This window comes from Aedes albopictus, chromosome 3 (assembly GCF_035046485.1).
Source record: "Aedes albopictus strain Foshan chromosome 3, AalbF5, whole genome shotgun sequence".
In the NCBI taxonomy this organism is placed as follows: Eukaryota; Metazoa; Arthropoda; class Insecta; order Diptera; family Culicidae; genus Aedes; species Aedes albopictus.
The window spans coordinates 76557030-76578294 of NC_085138.1; the positions used below are offsets into that span (position 1 = coordinate 76557030).

Below are 21265 nucleotides of genomic sequence, written 5' to 3' on the forward strand. Positions count from 1 at the left end.
TGCGTTGACTGATCTGATTGGATCTCCCAGTTGTCAGCTGGCTTTCAACCGCGACGGTTGTCTCTGCCTCTCGCTATACTATATTCGCTATACTAGCTGTGTCATTGTGCTATCGTGCACAATTCAACAATGGATTCCAACCGCAAAAACACGCTGGTAGTGGACTTCAGTGTGTTACCTTCGCATCCAAATACAACAGAAGTGCACAAATTTCTTGTGCATCAAATCAAGCTTGATGTATCACAAGTAAAAAATCTTCAACTCCACACGATCCGCAAACAAGCCCTCATCGAGCTCAACAGTTTGGAGGCAGCACAGGATTTGGCTGCTGCACACAATCTGAAGCATTCAATGCAAGCCGAGAACAAAAACTTTCTGATTCCGGTCTTTTTGAAAGACACATCCACCACCGTGAGGGTTCACGATTTGCCACCTGATATGCCCAACGTTGATGTCGCGAATTATATGAAACAGTTTGGAGTTGTGAAGTCGGTTGTAAGAGAGCTATGGAAGAAGTATTTCCCGGGAACGTCCAACGGAGTACGAGTTGTGCGGATTGAGCTGCAGAAGCATATTCCATCGTATATTAAAATACACGACCAGATGAGCATGGTGAGCTATCGAAATCAGCCGACGACTTGCCGAAATTGCGGTCAACGATCAATGACAGTATATTACAGGTGGGGAAGAAGAAGAGATGGCTATGTATTAGTAAGGAAAGAAAAATTTAAACACAAATAGTGACGTCACTATTTGACACGCGTTCTTATGGGAGCTCGCTTTGATTGTAGTAGTGACATGTTTTGCACCAGACACGGATCTCACGCACACGAAGTATCTTCTTCCCCACCTCTATTAGACTCTCATTGGTCAACGATCACATCCGAATATAAAATGTTCCGAAGTAACGAAAGCAACGAAGAAAAACACAACTGCTGGACCATTGCAGCCGAAAAGCACTGCTGGATCTGCTCAGACGCTTCGACCAACCAGCAACAATAAAAACAGTGAGGCTGACAACAGAAAAGAAATAGCAAGAGAGACGAAAAGAAAACGGGATCGTTCCATCGATGCGCAGTGGACTGGTATGGATACCCACGAATACGCAGCAGAGGAGCCCGAAAGAGAGGAAATGCAGGGGATTGAATGGATTGTTTATACCAATAAGAAGCTTGACCGAATCATAGAAAATAATAAAAAGTTGTTAGAAAAGTGTGATTCTGTAATAAAGCGAAAATAAAATTAGTTCAGAGATGAATGCCCTTGTAGGGTAAAATCTCTTTAAACAGAAAAAAAATGGATCTCCATATATTTCGTAGATTTGGAAAAGCAGTCGTAGCCGTTTTGATCCATGTTGATAGCCAACGATTTGGTCTTGCTGACGTTGATGGTAGACCCGCCGTACAGGAGCGTTCGGTCTGGTCATCGAGCTTATTCTGCATGTTAGAGCGTCGTTGGTCTAGTATGCTCCATTGCAATGGACTGCCAAACTAGCCTACGATTTGGTACACGGTCAATCGCCCCCACCATGATCTCGCCGATTACGATGAGAAACAGTAGTGGTGACAGTACCAAACTACCCGGATGGGGTCCGACAAAGCTCCGTTATGCAGGACTCTGCATGTAAAAGCCTCGTACTGCGCTTCCATGAGGTTGACGATTTTATTCGCAACTCCTTTGCGTCTCAAGGCGCCCCACAGATTTTCGTGGCTCAGACGATCGAAAGCTTTTTTGTACTCAATGAACACCAAAAAGAGGGACTCTTGGAATTCGTTAACCTGCTCCAGTATAATACGGAGCGTGACAATATAGTTAACACAAGATCTTCCGGCACGGTACCCTCTTGCTGCCGCCGGAGAGCCGCGTCTATTTTCTCCTGTATCCGATTCAGGATAAGGTGAAGAACGAAGCCACACCTTGAATTTTCAATAGCACAAATCTGAAGAACCAAATATCCTATCGCGCTGAAAAGTTGATCGATTGGGCAGCTGCTGGTGGTGCTTTTGGAAATTCGAGGTGTGGCTTAGTTCTATAATCACCATAACTTTGGCACAGAACTTTGAGAACAAAACACAATGGATCAATGCAGAAATCACGGTAGGTATCCTAGAAGATTTCCTAGAGGAATTCCTGAAGGAACTCTTGGAGAAATCCGCCGAAAATATCAAGAGGAACTTTTGGGAAAATGAAGAAATCTTTGGATAACGTCTCAAGGAATTCCTGCTGAAATGCTGAAATTCTTGCTGAGATTGCTCCAGAAGTATATCCACGTTATCATATACAAATCCATTATGTGATTTCTCCAAGGATTTCTATAGATATTTCCAATGATGTTTCCAGATTTCTCTCTTTAGCAATTTCGCTTGAAATACTACTGGAAATCTCTGAAGGAATCACAGCAAGAAATTTTAAAGAAATATCTGGAGGATTCACAGCAGCATGTTTGTAGGAATCTCAGTTGTAAATATACAAGACAAGGGACTTGCCCTCTCCTTCATTCCGTTTTTCTTAGTATTTATAAAAAAACTAGGGGTGGGTAATGTCTGAGACATAACCGCATTGTTGACGTAGGACAAAGGCTGGCATGAGGTTCCGACTTTTATATATTGAAATGGGCCCTTTAATTTGAAGTCTTAAATCAGCTGATTTTTCGTGTCATTGTTGTCCGACCTTCGTAAATAAATGCATAACGAATTTATCACATAACGTCGGTTTCCTGCAATAGGGGCACAACTCAAAATATGTCATTTTTGAGATTTTGATGGCAAATGATGAAAAACTATGTAAAATTTCATCTCACAAAGACCCGTTCCAAAATTCGATGAGAAACGCGAGATTTGGGCATTTTCACCAATTTTCCGCAGTAAGGGCACAAATCAAAATCAGTCAATTTTTTCAATAGTCGTTGAAAAATAGTTGTCAAAAATTCATGAAACAGATAGTCCTTCAACCCTTTTTCAATGATACAACAATCAAAATTTGTTGACTTTTGTCAAATGATGAGAGAAATAAGTGAATTTGCAGGAGGTGCTTCATGATTGCCAATTTTCAAACGCTTATTCTGAAAATTCACATTTTTTGAGTTGTGCCCCTATTGCAGGAAACCGACGATAAAAGGCCTACACAATGTATGCTGGCAAAATTCAAATCGGCGGAGTGATGTGTTGATTAAAGTTGTTACCTATGTGATCCATTTCACTCAACGCATTCATAAGATGTTAATTAGTTAAACCTTCCGTAACTCGCGCGGTTGGCCATCACTTGAGGGTTGAGTATTATTTTATTTTGAAGATAAATGTTCAACCGTTGTTTGAAAGAATTTTCGTCGAAAGGAAAGAATGATTATAATATTGAAAGGCGTTAAGCCATAGCTTCCCAAACATCATATTGCGATCGCAACAATCATTAAAATAACTAAAATTGCCGCTATGAAATGAACAGATGGAGCCACCGTAGCCATGTGTATTTGACACAACTCAATTGCTGTTAACGAAATTTTAGATAATTTTGATTGCAGTTTCATGAAATATTCTAGATTCAACAATACGTTGTATAGTTACGCGAACAACAATTAGAGGCCGGCTATACTGTTGCTAAGTTTTCAGTCTGTCGCTTTTAATTATCCGATTCATAACTCTGGAGGAATAATTTTCACTGGTCCTGAAAAGGACCTTTTAAATAACAGGAGATTTCGGCAAGACAATTGAAAATTATCCGCACTGAATGCTGGAAGCCATCGAAAACTGCCATCGCTTACTGCCGTGGATGAGATTCCTGGTTCTTCTTCTTCTTCTTCTTCTTCTTGGCGTAACGTCCTCACTGGGACAAAGCCTGCTTCTCAGCTTAGTGTTCTATGAGCACTTCCAAAGTAATTAACTGAGAGCTTCCTCTGCCAATGACCATTTTGCATGTGCATATCGTGTGGTAGGCACGAAGATACTCTATGCCCAAGGAAGTCAAGGAAATTTCCTTTACGAAAAGATCCTGGACCAACCGGGAATCGAACCCGTTACCCTCAGCATGGTCATGCTGAATACCCGTGCGTTTACCGCCTCGGCTATATGGGCCCTGTTCCATATAGCCCGAGATTCCTGGTTCCAGATTCTAGAGATTCCTGGTTCTATCAGCTAAATAGCCGAGAGTCATCGCAGGATTGGTGCGCAGCTGCGGAGGTGACATCCATTCCCTTTGACTGATTCAACGAAAATGACGGAAGAAAACAGAGGTCACTGCTTTTATTCCCCTTGATTAGTAGATTAGGCTCCTCCCATTTGGCTGGCTTTCCAGTTTATTTCGTTTGCATGACCCGCCCCGAATGCTCCAGACGCATCAAGCAACTAACCAACCGAGAAATGAGCAAACCACCAGCGGGTAACCAAACGATCAACTTTTAAGCGCAAACCGACATTCGGTTCTTCAGATTTGTGCTCTAGAAAATTCTAGGTGTGGCTTCGTCATATATTCACCTTCGAACATTTTCGAAAAATGTTTAAACTTAATTTTAATTAAACAATGTTTCACGCAAAATAGTTCGGATAGAATAATGCGTTGTTAAATTCCGGGTAGAACCATTAGGCCATTAGTGACCGGTTTCATCATTATTGCTGGGCCACCAAGTATTCAATCTTTCACTTCTCAATTGCACCACACTTTTCTCGTTCGATGGAATGAAATTAGCTGATTCACAAACTCTTAAGGAATAATTAACGGTGGTCCTGAACAAGACCGTTTGATTAATTGACGATTTTAGGAACGAAATGACATGAATTCACCATGTCACGCAATGCGTGTTGGTTTTCTCCGTGCTGAATGATAAACGCCACCGAAAACTGGACCGCCGTGGATTACAATAATGACCAGTTTCACTATTGCTGGCAACGATGCTCTGTCTTTTGCTTTTTGGTTGCACTACATCTCGATCGATGTTGGAAATTATCCAATTAACTCTTGAGGAATCATTTTCGATGGTCCTGAAAAGGACCGGTTTGAATAATGGACGATTTTGATGCATTCACCATGGCATGCAATGCATGTTGGTTTTCGCTGCGGAGTGCGGAGAATGCTGGACGCCGTCGAAAATTGGCCCACCGCCGCTGCCATGGATGCGATTCCAAGTGCTATCATCAGCACGATATCCGAGAGTAGTCGCTGGGTTGTTGTGCTGCTGCCTTGCTGGAGGTGACATCCACCTCCAACCTCCTTGACTGATCCAACGAAAATGACGAAAGAAAACAGAGAACACTGCTTTTATACCCCTAGATTGGCAGATGAAGCTCCTCCCATTCGGCTGGCTTTTCAGTTAATTTCGTTTGCATGACCCGCCCCTTATGCTCCAGACGCATCAAACGATTAATCAACCGAGAAATGAGAAAATTTCCATTGAACGGATAATGTAACCAAAATATTAGATGATTTGGAAAATGTTAGAATTGAAACATTTTTCACGCAAAATGGTCCGGATATGATAATGCGTTGCCAAAGTCCGGGTGGAACAATTAGACGTCATAATTGTTGCTGGCTGAGTCACCAAGCATTCAAAATCATTCACTTTTCGGTTGTACTACACTTTTCCCGTTCGTTGGAATGGAATTATCCGATTCACAGCTCTTGAAAAATCATTTTCGATGGTCCTTAAATTAGGAGGAAAATTAAATGAATTCACTATGCCACTATGCGTGTTTGTTTTCTCCGCACTAAATGCTGAACGCCACCGAAAACTGGCCCGCCGCTTGCTGCCGTGCATGCGATTAATGACCGGCTTTGCTTTTGCTGAGAAACGCCGCTCTGTCCTTGCTTTGCACTAGGTTCACCTTTCTCGATCGAGGGTGGAAATTCATCCAATTAACTCTTGAGAAATCTTTTTCGATAGTCCTGAAAAGAACCGTTTGAATAATGGACGATTTTGATGAATTTACAATGCCACGCAATTCGTGTTGATTTTCTCCGCGCTCAACGCTAGACGCAATCGAAAACTGGCCCGCCGCTTGCTGTTGTGAATGAGATTCCTGGTGCTATCAGTACAATAGCCAATTGTCGTCGCTGAGTCGATGTGCCGCTGCCCAGCTCGAGGTGTCACCTCGACGGTGGTCGAATGGAACTGACGATCAGCTCTCGCATGATCGCATTCCTTCCTGCATCGTAGTTGCCCCCACGATGCGCACCAATCAGAGAGCGTTGGTATACTGAACGAGAAAATTTGTCCGCTACCCATATTTATAGATTTCAGCGATTTCAATGTCTAACTTTAAAACAACTTTTCAACTATTTATCAATGATTTTTAGGTTCACCGAATATTACAAATTGAACGCGGGAGTTTCATCTCTCGGATAACGGGATTTGTTTATCATTTCGTTCAGTGGGAAAGGTACTGTGAGCGTTTAAAATCTTTCACTCAAACGTAACGCTCTTGGTTTCATAAATTTTGAAATGACACCGGGTATAGAAAACAGAGACGTAGTCCTACGTCAAAAGAATCAATGCTATTGCAAGGGGAATTCCTTCAATAAATTCTGGAGGAGACCTATTATCATTCCAGGTATTTCTAAATATTCGTTCCATGATTCCACCAGGGATTTCTCCAAGGAATTATTAAGAAAATCTATTTATGTAAGTTGAGATGCAGGCTCTGTTCCACCTGGAGCGTTATTCCAATGATAAAAAAGTAGAAGGAGGTGTATTTCATAACAAAGTACAACTTTGTAGAACACACGAAAATTACCAAAAATCCCCAGAAAAAGATATAACGAAAAAACTATTTTGAGGGGTCGTTCACAAAAACCGACACATATCTCTTATAACTAAGCAAATATGGTAATAGTTTGTTCGGCAAACTTTCCAACAATACATTTTTCTACAACTTTGCAGAAGACTCCAACACTCTATCTTCATTTTTGAAAAAAGTGAATTTCTGTCGCACTTTTAGGTGGATTAATCACAAAAGTGAAAATCCCAAAATAAAGTTCAGTATATAGAACAAATTCTTCTAAGACACTATACCGCTAAACTCAATACATAGAGCTGCAAAAAATGGGTTATGGTTGTGTACCCCAGTATACAGTATGTGGCAGGTTCCTCCAGAGATTATGTTCGGTGGCCACATCCGGTAGTTCCTAAACGGTCAAAAACTGTGTGGAAACAATTTTTGGTTGCAGAGGTATAAGTTTTAGTGAAAATAAAGTGAGATTAATAGCGAATTAAAAAGGAAAGCGCTCTGTGTACCGAAAAACAGCCCTTTTTATACGATTCTGACCCAGTGACCCACCGGAATAACTCCGGCCATAGGGACCATTCCGACGTTCTCTGTCCACTTTTACAAACTAGACATATGCACGAATGTACTGTCAAAAAATTATTCAAATCCGTTGTGTATTCGCTGAACGGCGACATTTTTAGTTCATATGCGCTGACTCAGGCCGATACGGGTTAAGCTAGCTCATCCTAATGTTGGACGGATCTCGCTAATTCTCGGATACTTTTTCAAAACGACGTATAATACACGCAAATCCTATGTTGATACGTCGTTTTGAATAAGTATCCGAGAATTGTTGAACGGTTGAAGCTTTGTTCGTAATTTATGACGTATAACCCGACATAAACCTATCATTCACCTGTTTTTATTTTGGGCACCAAACCCAACATAGACCCAAAAGTTATCCGATGTGGGTCCAACAGTGGTCCAACATTTGATAAAATTTGACCCGACATCCGATATTTTTACATTCTGGCGGTGTTTTTCCCAGATTTTTCGTGTTTTGTGACCAGCTAGTCCCAGTTAGTGACAACTCATGTAACTCACAAGGGATCGCTCATTTGGAGAGCTCTAGTGGACTGAAATCGTTTCAAACGTGACTAGATGAAAAGATTTGATTAGAAGCGAAAATGACAGAAGAAAAGTACGCCTTTAAAAACCCCTGAAACACTCCTGGAAACCCATGAGACCTACTCAACCCCCAAGAACACTCATGGAACGACCCTGAAATCCCTTGAAAAGCCGTGGGTTGCTCCAGAACCTCCTGGAGCGCCTTGAAATACTCCTGGGTCCCCCTTAACACTCTGAATCCCTCTGGAACGCCCTTGAAAGCCACTAGAACCTTCCTGAAGCCCGCTGGAACACCCCTGGAACATTCCTGGAACGCCCTTGACATCCCATGAAATGCACGGCTAGGTAAAGTGAAAAAAAATCTGGCAGTCATGCTAACATCGTTGGTTATGCCAGTGTTCAACAATTGGATCATGGATGCATAATGATAGTGTGATAAGAATTTTTTTTTGCAAATTAAATTACAATTAAACTGTGATTTTAAACAATGTTAAACTGTTAAGGATATCCTTCCAGTTCTTGTAACTATGGTGTGCCTTTGATATTTGTGGTCGATTTGCCAGCAAAGCTTATTTCGTAACAGTAATTCCTTAAAATTAATCTTAAGAATTGTGCAGTTTTCGATTCATCAACGGTACAACATTTTCAATCAATATTTTTGACGTAAAATATGTATAATTGTGTAACTTAATTGTAGCAATATTGTGACACTCATGTATATGCATCAACATCATACGTTTACATTAAACGAAAATAATTTAAGTAAGATTTATAAGGGGGCGTCCATGAATGACGTAGCTTTTTTAAGCGATTTTTAATACCCCCCTCCCCTCTCGTAGCATTTTGTCACAAATTTGGATACCCCCCTATAAATGACGTAGCTTGTTAAACAACCCCCCCCCCCATGTCAAAAAGCAAAAAAAAAATCATAACTGAATTCGGATTTCAATTTTAAAATGTATGTTTAACGAATATTATGAAAAAACAACAAAAGCAAGAAAACATTGTCCACTGCCAGGTTCAGGTCGCCGACATCAAGACCATAAGTCGTGCATCCAGTGGAGATTATCACCAATGCTAACGTCTCAATAAACCACCTATTGTTCTGCTTGATGCCGAAGAACAGGAAGTTGAAGCTCCCAATATAGTTAATCTGTATTGTAATCTGTAAACTGAAATCTGTTTGGAATATCACATTGGTTTCGTTTGAATTAAATGCACCATGACATTTGAGGGATCCTGCAGGAGTTTCTTCTAAAATTCTTTTAGCAGTTGATTCTGGAATTCCTCAAGGAGCTTCCTTTGGGATTCCCATTTTTGAGAATTCCTCCCTTTTCAATTCCTCCATCACTTCCTTCAGAGATCCCTCTAAGAATTCCTTCCAGAGTTTCTTCTTATATTCCACTAAAAGTTCCTTCTGAGATTTCTGCGGGAGTTTTTTAGGGTTTTTTTTTAGTTTATCCATGGTTTCTTTCAGGAGTTCTTTCAAAGTTTTCTTCTCTTCTCTTCCACCAGCAGTTTCTTCGGACATCTCTTCAGGGAATTTAACCGGAATTTCTTTTGAGATTCCATCAGAACTTCTTTCTGGGTTTCCTAACGAAGTTTCTTTCGGGATTCCTCCAGGAGTTCCTTCTTGGTTTCCTTCAGGAATTCGCTTAGATATTCATTCCGAAACATCTGCAAGAAACCCCTCCGGCATTCTTCAAAACCCCTCCAGGAGTTGCTTCTGGGATTCTTCCAGGAGTTTTTTATTTCGGATTCTTTCAGGAATTCCTTCCTGGATTCTTCTGGGATTCCTCCCATTATTTTTCTTCCTCCCCTGTTGGGGAAATTAAACCACTGTGTCCAATAAGCTGAACTTTTGTGGCATTCCTGCCATAGTTCCTTCAGGAATTCCTCCAGGATTTCCTTCTTAGATTTCACCAGGAGTTCTATCTGGATATCTTCCGGGATTCCACAAAAGTTTTTTCGGGATTCCATCAAAAATTTCTTCCTTGTTTTCTACAGAAATTGAACTAGGATTTCCTACCAGGAGTTAATTCAAGATTTCTCCAAAAGTTCCATCTGGAATTACTCCAGGAACTCCTCACGGGGTTTTTTCTTTAATTTCTCTATGCTATATTTTCAAGATTCCTCCAAGAGTTCCTTCTGAAATTCTTCTGGAAGTTCCTTCAGGGATTCCTTCTGAGATTCCTTCAAATTCTTTTGGAATGTTTCCAGAAGTTTTTTTTCTGGAATTCCCAGTGGGAATTCCTGTGGAAATGTTATCCTTTTTCTGTTGTGGAAACCTATAAAGAACACCATGAGAAATTCCTTACAAAGCTGCTAAAGCTTAAGAAATTGTCGGAGGAATTCTTCGAGGAAGTCCTGTAGAAACTATAATGCCAAAACTTAGAAAGATTTTCCTTTGCAACCTTAGCGGTGTGCAGTGCCCTATAGCAAGCAGCAAACTATTGATTTTTTTTTCTGTATGTGTATAATACATTACTCTTTACGCAGGATTCCAAAACCATTTTCTCAGATACAGTTGTTGCGTCCGATAGCTGCATGTCTTATGGAAGGAAGCTAGCATTTACGTCCATTATTTGTTATTTACATTAATGTGAATGGAAAAAAATCATGCAATATATTTTTTCTTTGATTTACTGGATAATGATACTTAATGCAAGTAAAAATTTTATTAATTACGAAATCTTTTTTTTTCAATAGGCTTAGTAAAAAGCTAGGTAGCACATCATAAACCCCTACCCCCCTAGCGTCACACTTCGTCACAAAATCACAAACACCCCCCTCCCCCCAAAAAGCTACGTCATTTATGGACGACCCCTAATAAAATCGTCAGAAACTGTTCAACATTTGGGTAGTGTTCAACAATTAGCGAATTACCTTATATGTTGCAAGATACTTCCAAAAATTGCAATGCGCTTCCATTATAATGCACTAATAAACTATTTAAAAATATTATTCCTGGTCATGAGAACATTGCACAGTGGTCCACGAACCAGATTTACGAGGAAAGATGCATGCAGCGCCTTCAAATGATTTTTTAGACAAAGATGGTTTTCTACAAAGTTGTTGCTAATAAAAAGGCCCTCTTTCCAATGTACATGAAAATTAGGTTGGTCCATATTTTCACAGAAATTGGAAATCAAACTTTTTTATTTGCAAGAATAACTATATACATTCTTCGGAAAAGTTGGTGATCTATCAATTTTGAGCAAGTTTGCCGAAGACAGTTTTTTTGTAGCTTCAAAATTGACCGATCTAGAGATATGTTTCTGAATTAGCTTAGGGTGATTCAAGAAAAACAGGTTTTCTGGCTTTAACTTTTTCAGTTTCGATTTCTCATCAAAGTCGCCCAAGAAACACTTGTAGAGCATTTGAAAACGCGTCGTTTCGTGCACTGAAACGATCGTTATCTCTTTTGGTTTAAAAGTTATGAGTGTTTTCCTTTAAAAATCATAGTTTATTCAAAAGGCGATATTGCGGGTTGGGGCAAAGATAAAACATATCTTTTTCCAGCATTCAAAAGAAGAAATATTGTTGTAAAACATATTAAAAAATTAGAGAGGTGTTATTTTTGTAACTCAAGTAAAAAATTCTTGAAAAGTGCCTATTTTTTCTAGAAAATCATCAATATCTTTTGAACGGAATGACGTAGCAACATTCTCAGCGCACGAAAATGTGCGTTTTTGGAAGCTCTAAAAGTGGTTCTTTGACGACTTTGATGAGAAAATTGAAACAAAAAAGTAAGAGCGATAAAACGATTTGTTCTAGCGTCACCCTATAAAAACTATGGGAAAATGCTCAAAATTTGGACAAAACAGTTTTTTCAATTTATCTTTTTCATTTCAATGCAGCCCTGGTTGGCCTCCATCAAGAACGTCTTAAATTTATTTCATCTTAAGCTAGGGTAAGAAGTATTACTCAAGATTACTCAGGTTCTTGATGTAGGTTCTTGATGTAGGTTCTTGATGTAGGTTTATGCAAACTCCACCGAGAACGTCATAAATCATGTACGCCAAATTGTAAACAAACAATAAATTAGCGTACCGCGGTGGATTTTGTCAATCTCGTCCGATGAATTTAACCATCAGCCCGGTACCGTTTCCAATCAGGCAGACCTTTTTCGATAACCTTGCCTTGATGTGGTGCAGTGCCTTATTCCTCCGGTCAGCATTTCCACCAGGTAAGTAGTTGCTGATTTTGAAGATCGATGATTGGAACCCCGATTGCATGAAAATCGGCGTCCTGGATGACCAAACCCACCTGATTTCGGATGCTGCAACCGGAGGAACTTGGTACTGCGCCGCTTCGCGGTTGGGTTTCGCGTAGGTGTTCTTTGCTCTTGATCAAGAACCGATGATTGAAGATAACTACAAGAGCCTTATAAAACTGAAAATAAGTCCAACAGTTCTTGTTGTGTTCTAGTGGAGGTTCGACTGTATCGTTTCAACTATCATTAAAAACGGCTACGCAGTCTCGAAATTAGCAAACGATGTTTATTACTTGCCCAACGTTTCGACACGGGGCTAGTGTCTTCTTCAGGGGGAAACTAATTTGGTCGACCAAATTAGTTTCCCCCTGAAGAAGACACTAGCCCCGTGTCGAAACGTTGGGCAAGTAATAAACATCGTTTGCTAATTTCGAGACTGCGTAGCCGTTTTTAATGATAGTTCTTGTCGTGTTTATGGTTTTATGAACTGAACCTCAAGTATTCTTGGAGGTTAAAACCACATATTGACGAAGAATAGTTGTGCTCAGCTGAAACTCCGATAAGACCAACTAGAATATGCAATGTTCCGATAAAACTACCATAAAAACAAATAAAACCACATAGAATCAAGATTGTTACTTGGGATATGTTGGTGGCGTGACCGACGCTTGAAAAAGGTTTCCAAAGTGCTCGAACCAGCGTTGCAGCTGGTCAGCCGGGTCCGTTAATAGCTGTCCAAACTTGTTTTTCACGGGCATTCATCTAAAGCGATGTGACACATCGTAGAGGAGACGAATGTCGCCGGTATTTGCGGCTTTCTCGCCTACGTCGACTATGGAGTCCGCCCCGCCCACGTGTACAGGAGCATTTCACTTCCTTCTCGAGAGCCGTCTTCCTCCAGGTGTCATCTGTGGTCTAGCGTTGGGCAATTTTGAATCGATGTTCGCAACGTCGATGTTTTTGTTCCGATTAATTGATTTTTTGAATCGATGTTGAAGCCCCACGAAATCGACCAAATTTTACTTTCGATTCAAAAATATAAAATTTCTATTTTTTTTTTCAGAATCATTCCGAATGGATTCCGAACATTTTTTTTTGTTGAGAATCCCTCTCAGGATTCTAGATGAATGTTTCTTAATAATGTGGAAGATCCCCTCTTAGGAACCTTCTCAGGGTTATGGGGCAGGAGAATTTCTCTCAGGATTCTAGGAGAATCTCTCTCAGTATTCTGGAAGACTCCGTCAGGGGTTCTGGGGATATCCGTCTAAGCATTCGGGAAGAATCCCGAGGAAAAACTTCTCTAAGGATTCTGAGTCAATCCGTCACAGGATTCAGGGAGAATCCTTCTCGGGAATCTCTCAGGATTCTGGAAGAATTCCTCTAAAGATTCTGAGAGAATCCATGTCAGAAAACTGGAGTAATCTCTCCCAGAATTCTAGGGAAATCCTTAATAGAATTCAGGGAAAACTCCTATTGGAAGTTTTTCTCTTGTTTCTGGGATAAGGTCTCTCAGGATGTGATAATTTTCAGTATTTTGGAGGAATCTTTCACAGAATTTTAGAAGAATCCTCAGAATTATGGAAGAGTCTCTTTAATTCTGGAGCATTTTTTCTTAACAGTATTATATGGGAATAACTATCAGATTTTTAGGGAATCTCTGAATTCTAAGGGAATTCATTACAGGATTTTGGGGTATTCCCTACCAGGGTTCCCTACCAAGGGTGAAATCCTTTTCAGGATTGTAAGAAATTTCCGGACGATCTGGGCTGATTCCTCTGAGGATTCTGGAAGACCCTCACTTACGTTCCCACTCAGAATTCTGAGGAAATCTTTCTTAGTATTTTCAGGAACTCCTCTCAGACTTCTTGGAGAATCATACTCCGCATTCTCAGAATTGTGGCGAAAAACCTCTCAGAAATATTGGGGAATATTTCTTAGGATTCTGGGGAAATCCCACACAGGATCACTAGAATCCGTCTCAGGATTCTGTGTAAGATCCATTTAAGATTCAGGGGTAATATCACTAAGTATTCTGCGGGTACTCTTTCCCAGATTCTCAGAAAATTCACCATTCTGGAGTAATCACCATCTGGATTCTGAGGAAATTTCTCTCAAAACTCTGGAGAACTTGTCTCGTGATTCTGGAGAAATCCTTGGGATTCTGGGGCTATATTTTTCAAGATTCTAGGGCACTTTCTTTCAGAGTTACTAATTATTGAAGAATCTCTCACGAGATTCTGGGCAGAAATTTCTAGAGAAATTTGGATTTTGGAGAATCCCTCGCATAGATTTTGTGATTCCTCTTAGGGTTCGGAAGAAATCCTCAGCATTCTACGAAAATTCCAGTAGAATTCTGTTTTCTGTGTTCTGGAAGAGTTGCTCCCAGAAATCACTTTCAGGATTCTGGGATAATCCCTCTTGGTAATCAGGGAAAATCCCTGACAAGTTTATGGGAAAATTCTCTTGAGATTCTGGTGTAATAGTTTAAAGAATTCTAGAGGAATCCCTCTTAGAGTTCTGGGACAATCCCTTACAGAAGCTTAGGAGAGTCCTTTCAAAGATTCTAGAAGAGTGTCTTTCAGGAATCTGCGGTAATTTTCTGATTTCTCAGGATGCTGGGGACGTCCATTCTAGAAGTTTTCGTAATCCCTTCCAGGGAGAATCCTTATCAGATTTTCGGAAAAAAAAATCGCTTAGGTTTCTAGATATATTCCTCTCAAGAATCTGGAATTACCCCTCTTATGATCCCTCTCAAGATGCTGGGGAATCACTCGTAGAATTCTGAGAAATACCTTTCGGGATTCTGGCAGATTTATTCTCAGCATTCTAATGGATTCCAGCCAGCATATTTTGGGAATTCTGGGAGATTACTTAAAAGGATTCTGGAGGAATTCTCAAGATTTTGGGGTCCTATCTCCCAGAATTCTGTGAGAGTATATCTCAGGTTTGTTTGGCAATCCCGCCCAGTATTTTGAGAGAACCTTTCTCATGATTCTGGAGTAATCCTTCTTAGGGTTCTAAGCTACCCTTTTCAGGATTCAAGGTCATCTCTTTTATTCTTGGGGAATTCATCTTAGGAATAGAGACATCTTTTGTTTTTGTGAGAATCTCTCACAATTTAAAGAAAAGAAAAGAAAAGACGCGGACACCGTCTTCAGCCAGAGGCTGCACAGACTGAATGAAACTTAAACACTAGACAAGGGACACACGGAGCATGCACCCAGTGGATACGGAGAAGAAACTATTCTCACGAAAAGTTTCATCGCCCGGAGCGGGAATCGAACCCTCACCCCATAGCATGGTGCGATTAGAAGCTTGGTGACCCTAACCGCACGGCTACGAGGCTCCACAAATCCACATTTATCTCAAGAATGTGAAAGAACCGCTTTTGGAATACCTCTCAGAATTCTGGGAAAATTCATCTTAGGATTCCGGAAAATTTTGGGAGTATCCCAAGGGAAGGCTTCTTTTAGGATTCTGAGACAAGCTATCACAGGATTCTGGGAGAATTCCTCTCGAGACTCTGAGACAATCTGTCCCATAGATATGGAGTAATCTCTCTCAGGATTCCAGGAAAGTCCTTAATAGAATTCAAAGGGAATTCCTACCAAGAAACCGGAAGAGGTTCGGTTTTTTTTCTAGATAATGTCGCTCAGGATTCTGGTGTGTTTTAGCATTCTGAAGAAATATCTCTCATAATTCTAAAGGAACTCCTTCCAGACTTCTTAAGGAGTCTCTTTAAAGATTATGGAGGAATTTCTCGCAGCAGTCTGCGGGAATTTATCACAGTACTGTATGGGAATACTTCTCAGAAATCTGGGGAATCTCAGGATTTCTCTTTCGATTAAAAAATATGATTTTTTTTTCAAAATGCTGTTTCAACGTTATATCCATTTTCGAATCAGATTCGCGAAGTGTTTGATGTGCACAAATAAAACATACCATGGACTTGAACTACATGCAGCAAACGAATCTTGTTCCTCTCCTCTTCTTGGCGTAACGTCCTCCTGGGACAAAACCTGCTTCTCAGCTTAGTGTTCTATGAGCACTTCCACAGTTATTAACTGAGAGCTTCCTCTGCCAATGACCATTTTGCATGTGTATATCGTGTGGCACGAAGATACTCTATGCCCAAGGAAGTCAAGGAAATTTCCTTTACGAAAAGATCCTGGACCGACCGGGAATCGAACCCGTCACCCTCAGCATGGTCATGCTGAATACCCGTGCGTTTACCGCCTCGGCTATATGGGCCCTTGTTGTTGGAATCTTGTTATAGTTTTGTAATATTTTATAATATCGAATCGATGTGAAAACATCGATTAAAAGCATTTGATTAAATCGGTGAATTCATTCTGCTGATCCGATTCGATTCGATTCACAAAAATCGATGTCTCAGCCAGATTTGCCCAATGCTACTGTGGTCCACTGCTTTCTCTTGGTGCGTATCTCACCCAGATTATTCTCGCCGGTGGCGATGAAGGCGTTCTTGATGGTGCTCCATCGATCTCCTTTGCTTCCACCTTCCGGAATATCCACAGCACGGTTCTCCAGCTCCTCGACGAAGGAACTTCCACCACAGTGTCTTCCAGACGGCGTGTGTTAAATCGTCGCCCGATTTTCTCCTCCATACATATAGACGTTTACTCAATTCGTCGAGCTGAGTTGATTGGTATAATAGACATGGCCCTAAACGCTTTGGATTAATAATCGGTTTCTCAAGTGGTATTTATAACCTCATGGGTGTAAGAAGGGTAAAAATTGTGAATGTACATAATTGTTTGATATACTTACGGTGTGGTCACCATATGCTGTACGTTTTACGAATCAAAGACAGGCAAGTAATAAATACTCCTCCAAACGTACGACGCATTTGATACGATCAAAACATTGTGCAACATCCCCTTCCATTCTACAGCACAACACGCCCTGCCATAAACAAACTAATTAAATAAATGCAAAACATAACAAAACAAAGTAAATTTACAAGGAAACGAGGAAAAACTTCCCCAAAACAGATCCCCCTTGATAAAACCACCCTAAAACGAGTTGGAAAACAATTTTCCTAACAATAGGTTTCACAAGCTGATAGCAAAAGGAAAAAGAACGAGGCATTCCCTAACCCGGATAAACAGACCTCTTTCCCCATCAAAAGAAAAAAAAAACTTCCTTCCAAGAATAACCCGAAAACACCAATAAACGGGCCGCTCATTTTCATTTTATTGCTATTTACCTTTATCTCAGCGGCAGCGTGTTGATACTCTTTTCTGGTCCATTTCCCTGGTCGGTCCTCCTCAGTCGGTACCGTTCCCAAAGCGCCTCCCAAAGGTCCTTAATAAAAGCTGCGCTGTTCGCTGTCGCCGTCCGTCGACGACTGAGGGCTCAGCTGGTGGCTCTTCGGAGACGTAATTAAGTCGCACTACACGCGTCGCAGCTCGAAACTACTGCTACACTGCGAAGGCGATCAGCCACTTTCAATTCACTGAATGGAGCTGCTGTCTTAGAATGTGGGAAGTGCTGGGTTTTCTCTCGCCTCGACGATCCTAATTAATTTAATGTTGACAACTTCTTTTTTTTATTCAGACTTGCCAGGACTCGGCTATCACTAGAGAATGTACACAGTAAAAATTTAGGGAAGAAAGTTCCCAATGAATTTCCATAGGAACTCCTGGAGGAATTTCTGAAGGGAATCCTGGAGTATTTTTTGGGGTTATTAGAGGAACTCTTGGAAGGATTTATGGAGATGTTCCGAGATTTATGACGGTGTTCCCAGAGGGATTCCTGGTGAAAATCCCACAGGGGTTCCTGGAAAATTTCTAGAGGATTTCCCGGAGCAGTTTCTAGGAAGAGTCCAGCAAGAAATCTTAGAGGGATTCCTTGAGATATCTTTAGGTATTCCTATAGAAATTCTTAGAGAAATTTCTAGGAGAAATTTACACAGAGATTCCTGAAGGAATTGCCAGGCAAATTGCTTTAAATAAAATCGTAGAGCGATTCCAGGTGGAATTCCTAGAGGCATCTCTGGAGAAATTTCTAAAAAGTTTCCTGCAGCAATTTCTGGAAAGATTCGTGGAGGAAATCCTAGACGGGTTCCAGCAGAAATTCACGGAAGGTTACCTGGAAAATTCCTAGAAAGATTCCTGGAGTAATTCCTAAAGGAATTTCCGAATAAACTCCTAGAGGAGTTCCTGAAGGAGTTTCCTGGGATCCCTAGAGGCACTCTTACAGGGATTCCCGACTCCTGGAGTAATTGCGAGAGTAATTTCTTGAGGAACTCTCGGAGAGATTCTGAGATTAATTCCCAGAGAGAATTCTGAAAAACAAACTCGAAACTAGAAAAATTCATGCAAGACTTCTTTGAAAGATTCCTAGAAGAATTCCTAAAGGAATTCTTAAATGGATTCATGGAGGAATTCTTGTAGAGGTTCTTGGAGGCATTCTTGGAGAAATTTCCAGGGGGATTCATAGAAGAATCTCTGAGGAATTCCTAGAAAGATTCCTAGAGGAATTTCTAGTGAGATTCTAGATGGAATTCTCGGGTGGATTCCTCGAGGAGCTTCTGAAAAAAATCCCAGAGTGATTTCTGGATGTATTCTTTGAAGATTTCTTGAAGGAATACCTAGAGGGATTCCTGGAGGAATTGCTACATAAATTGGTTGAACAATCAACTATATATGTAGGAATTTCTTTGGCAATTCCTCCTGTTATTCCCATGATGAGTGATGATTGTCCATTGATTTCATGCAAATTTCCGGAAAACGCACTCAGAGTCAAACAAAAATTGGAATTTAAATATCTAAGAGCGTAACTGTCTTCTTTTAACTACTTTTTGCTGTGTACATTCTTTAGATATTCTTCGGCAGTTCGTTGGCGGCTCACTTACTTCGCTTGGATTGCTTCATTTGCATAAAACTTCTTTCGTTGTCGCTTCACAGCCAACTGGCGCGCTTCTTGGTGTATTCTCACTTTCTGCAATCTGTAACTTACAAGGACTTGATTTTTTTGTCCTCCGTTTCTTCTTCCTCTCAACACTGACTTTAACAACAGAAAACTTCGACGGAAACTTTTTTTTTCCCCCCTATCGCCGTCTGTGGAGGAAACTTGTGCCCTACGAATGCACGTCCGTCACTCAAGCTGATGGAAAGTTGACGATCCAAACGACACTTTTCCCAACTACAATGGACACTTTTTTCTTCGCCACTTGTGTTCAACTCCTCCCAGAGAAGCTTCCACACAAACTGGTGATGGCGCGCGGCGGTGGTGTAATTTTAACTCACTATCGTAAACGTTTTCTCGGAAATTTGAACTTTAGCTGGACATTGCACCTCACACTGACTGTTGAGATGGCATCACACTAGCGGGGCATGATTTGGTCGTTCCGAGGAAAATGGTTTGATAGAACACCAGGTGGCGCCTTCTGTGCACTTAGAAGAAATTGCTGATCTGGAACGGCTCTGTTGGGAAGACATGAGAAGGGCATCAATTGATATTAGTGTGACTCTTTGACATAGAAATGGTTTGATAACATAGAAGGGGCGAGGAAAAACAGCATCCAAACAGCAAGACCATGCTGGGGTTGTCTGGGTTCGATTACCACTTATGACAAAGAAAGCTCTTAGTTTATAACATGCGGCAGTGTTCTCAGATCTTTATTCTGGAAGACAAGCTCAGCCTCAATAGGGATGTCAAAAAAAGAAAGAAAAATACAAAGTTAAAAGCTTGTACAGAAACTCGAGTTATGCGGAGGAACAAAACAGATCAGTTAACACACCAAATGTGAAATTTGCTCTGCTGTACGCCAGTGAAACGTGGTGTGTATCGGAGGAGAATACTCAATGACTACATGCAGGCCTGGATTAAGGCGAAACTGGAAGCATTTTCTCATTTTTTCGGTTTTTGATTTTTTATTAAATAACGAAGCAATATTTTCGAAATCGGTTTTCGTGCACATGTAGAGTATGGATCAAGGTATCTTCGGAATTTTTTTGAGGTGGAAAATGTTTTCCATTTTTGCAGAAACCATTTTTTTGTGAAATTTTGTTCAAAAATGGTTTCTGCAAAAACGAAAAATATTTTCCACTACAAAAAAAATGCAGAAGATACCTTGATCCATACTCTACGCACGAAAACCGATTTTGAAAATATTGCTTCGTTATTTAATAAAAAATCAAAAACCAAAAAGTGAGGAAATGCTTCCAGTTTCGCCTTAAGGATTGTGGGGGGCCAGGGCCCGAGCGGAGGGTTGTTATGAGAAGTGAGGAAAAAAAATCCGCGCGAGCAAAATTTGAATCCGCGCCAAATCCGCGCGATTGTGAGAATGAATTCGCGCCAAATCCACGAGTTCCGTAAAGTTCCATTTCATTTTACATATATCAAATATTTAATTTAAGAATACAATAGTGTATGAAGAAAAGGCAATTTTAACTGTAACGTACTTTTTGAGTGCTGTACTTTTGATTCGTTTATTAACGCAGTTCAGCTCATCTTAAATATTTTAAGCTTTCTGCAATTTGAAGACGATTTGCCAGAACATTTTATTTTTTCAGCTATAGTTCTTCAAGAATATTTAGCAAAATCGCTGTACCAATCTACAGAGAGTTGTTGGAGAAATCTGTCAGAATCCAGGAAATCCAGAAAAATATACTTAAAGATTCGTGAAGAAATTTATAGCAAAAAAACATTAAAAAACATAATAAATAAAAACGACAAAAAAAAATCATGGAGGAATCCCTAAAAAAACCTTGAAAAAACCTGAATGAAACGGGAAGAATTTCTGATGTTTTCAAAAACAGTAAATGATACATACTTTTTCGAAGAATTCTTAAAATAATTAGCGTGCATTTGGGTAGGATAAATTTTTAGATAAGAATTTGCCAGGGAGAAATACTTTAGGGTCCGTCCATGAACTATGTAGACTCTTAGGGGACAGGGGGTTGGCCCGGTCAAAGTCTACGCTTCATACAAGTTTCTGAAGGGATGTTCAGATACAGCGAGTGAGTTGTTGTTGTACGTGGAAATTGAAGTTTTTACTACGTAGTACGCCCCATCCCGGTATGATATAGCAGTGATTGTTTCTTTATTAGTCCATCTATCGTGCGTTGGTGAAGGTAGAGGAGTTTGTTTTCGGAAAACTGTGCTAAAATAGTTACAAATCGTCGGCCGAAATTAACTCTTGCCGGTGCCATATTGAATTGGAACAACGTTTGGGTTCATCTACGAAGCGTTTTACCTC

The 21265-nt window shown here is 40.4% G+C and overlaps 1 protein-coding gene across 7 annotated transcripts in view; it reads right to left on the reverse strand.

Annotated features, from left to right (window-relative positions):
- The window catches only part of LOC109399758 (FMRFamide receptor), a 728822-nt gene that overhangs the window by 623072 nt on the left and 84485 nt on the right, over positions 1 to 21265 (reverse strand). For 2 of the 7 annotated variants that reach the window (XM_062859894.1, XM_062859891.1), the window contains 2 exons: positions 18917 to 19487; positions 17267 to 17638 (listed from right to left, as the gene is read on the reverse strand). The gene's annotated coding sequence lies outside the window, so the exon portion shown is untranslated. Of the gene's footprint in view, positions 1 to 16322; positions 17639 to 18859; positions 19488 to 21265 lie in introns of those variants that run through there. The other 5 variants (XM_062859892.1, XM_062859895.1, XM_062859893.1 and 2 more) reach the window with 5 other exon arrangements.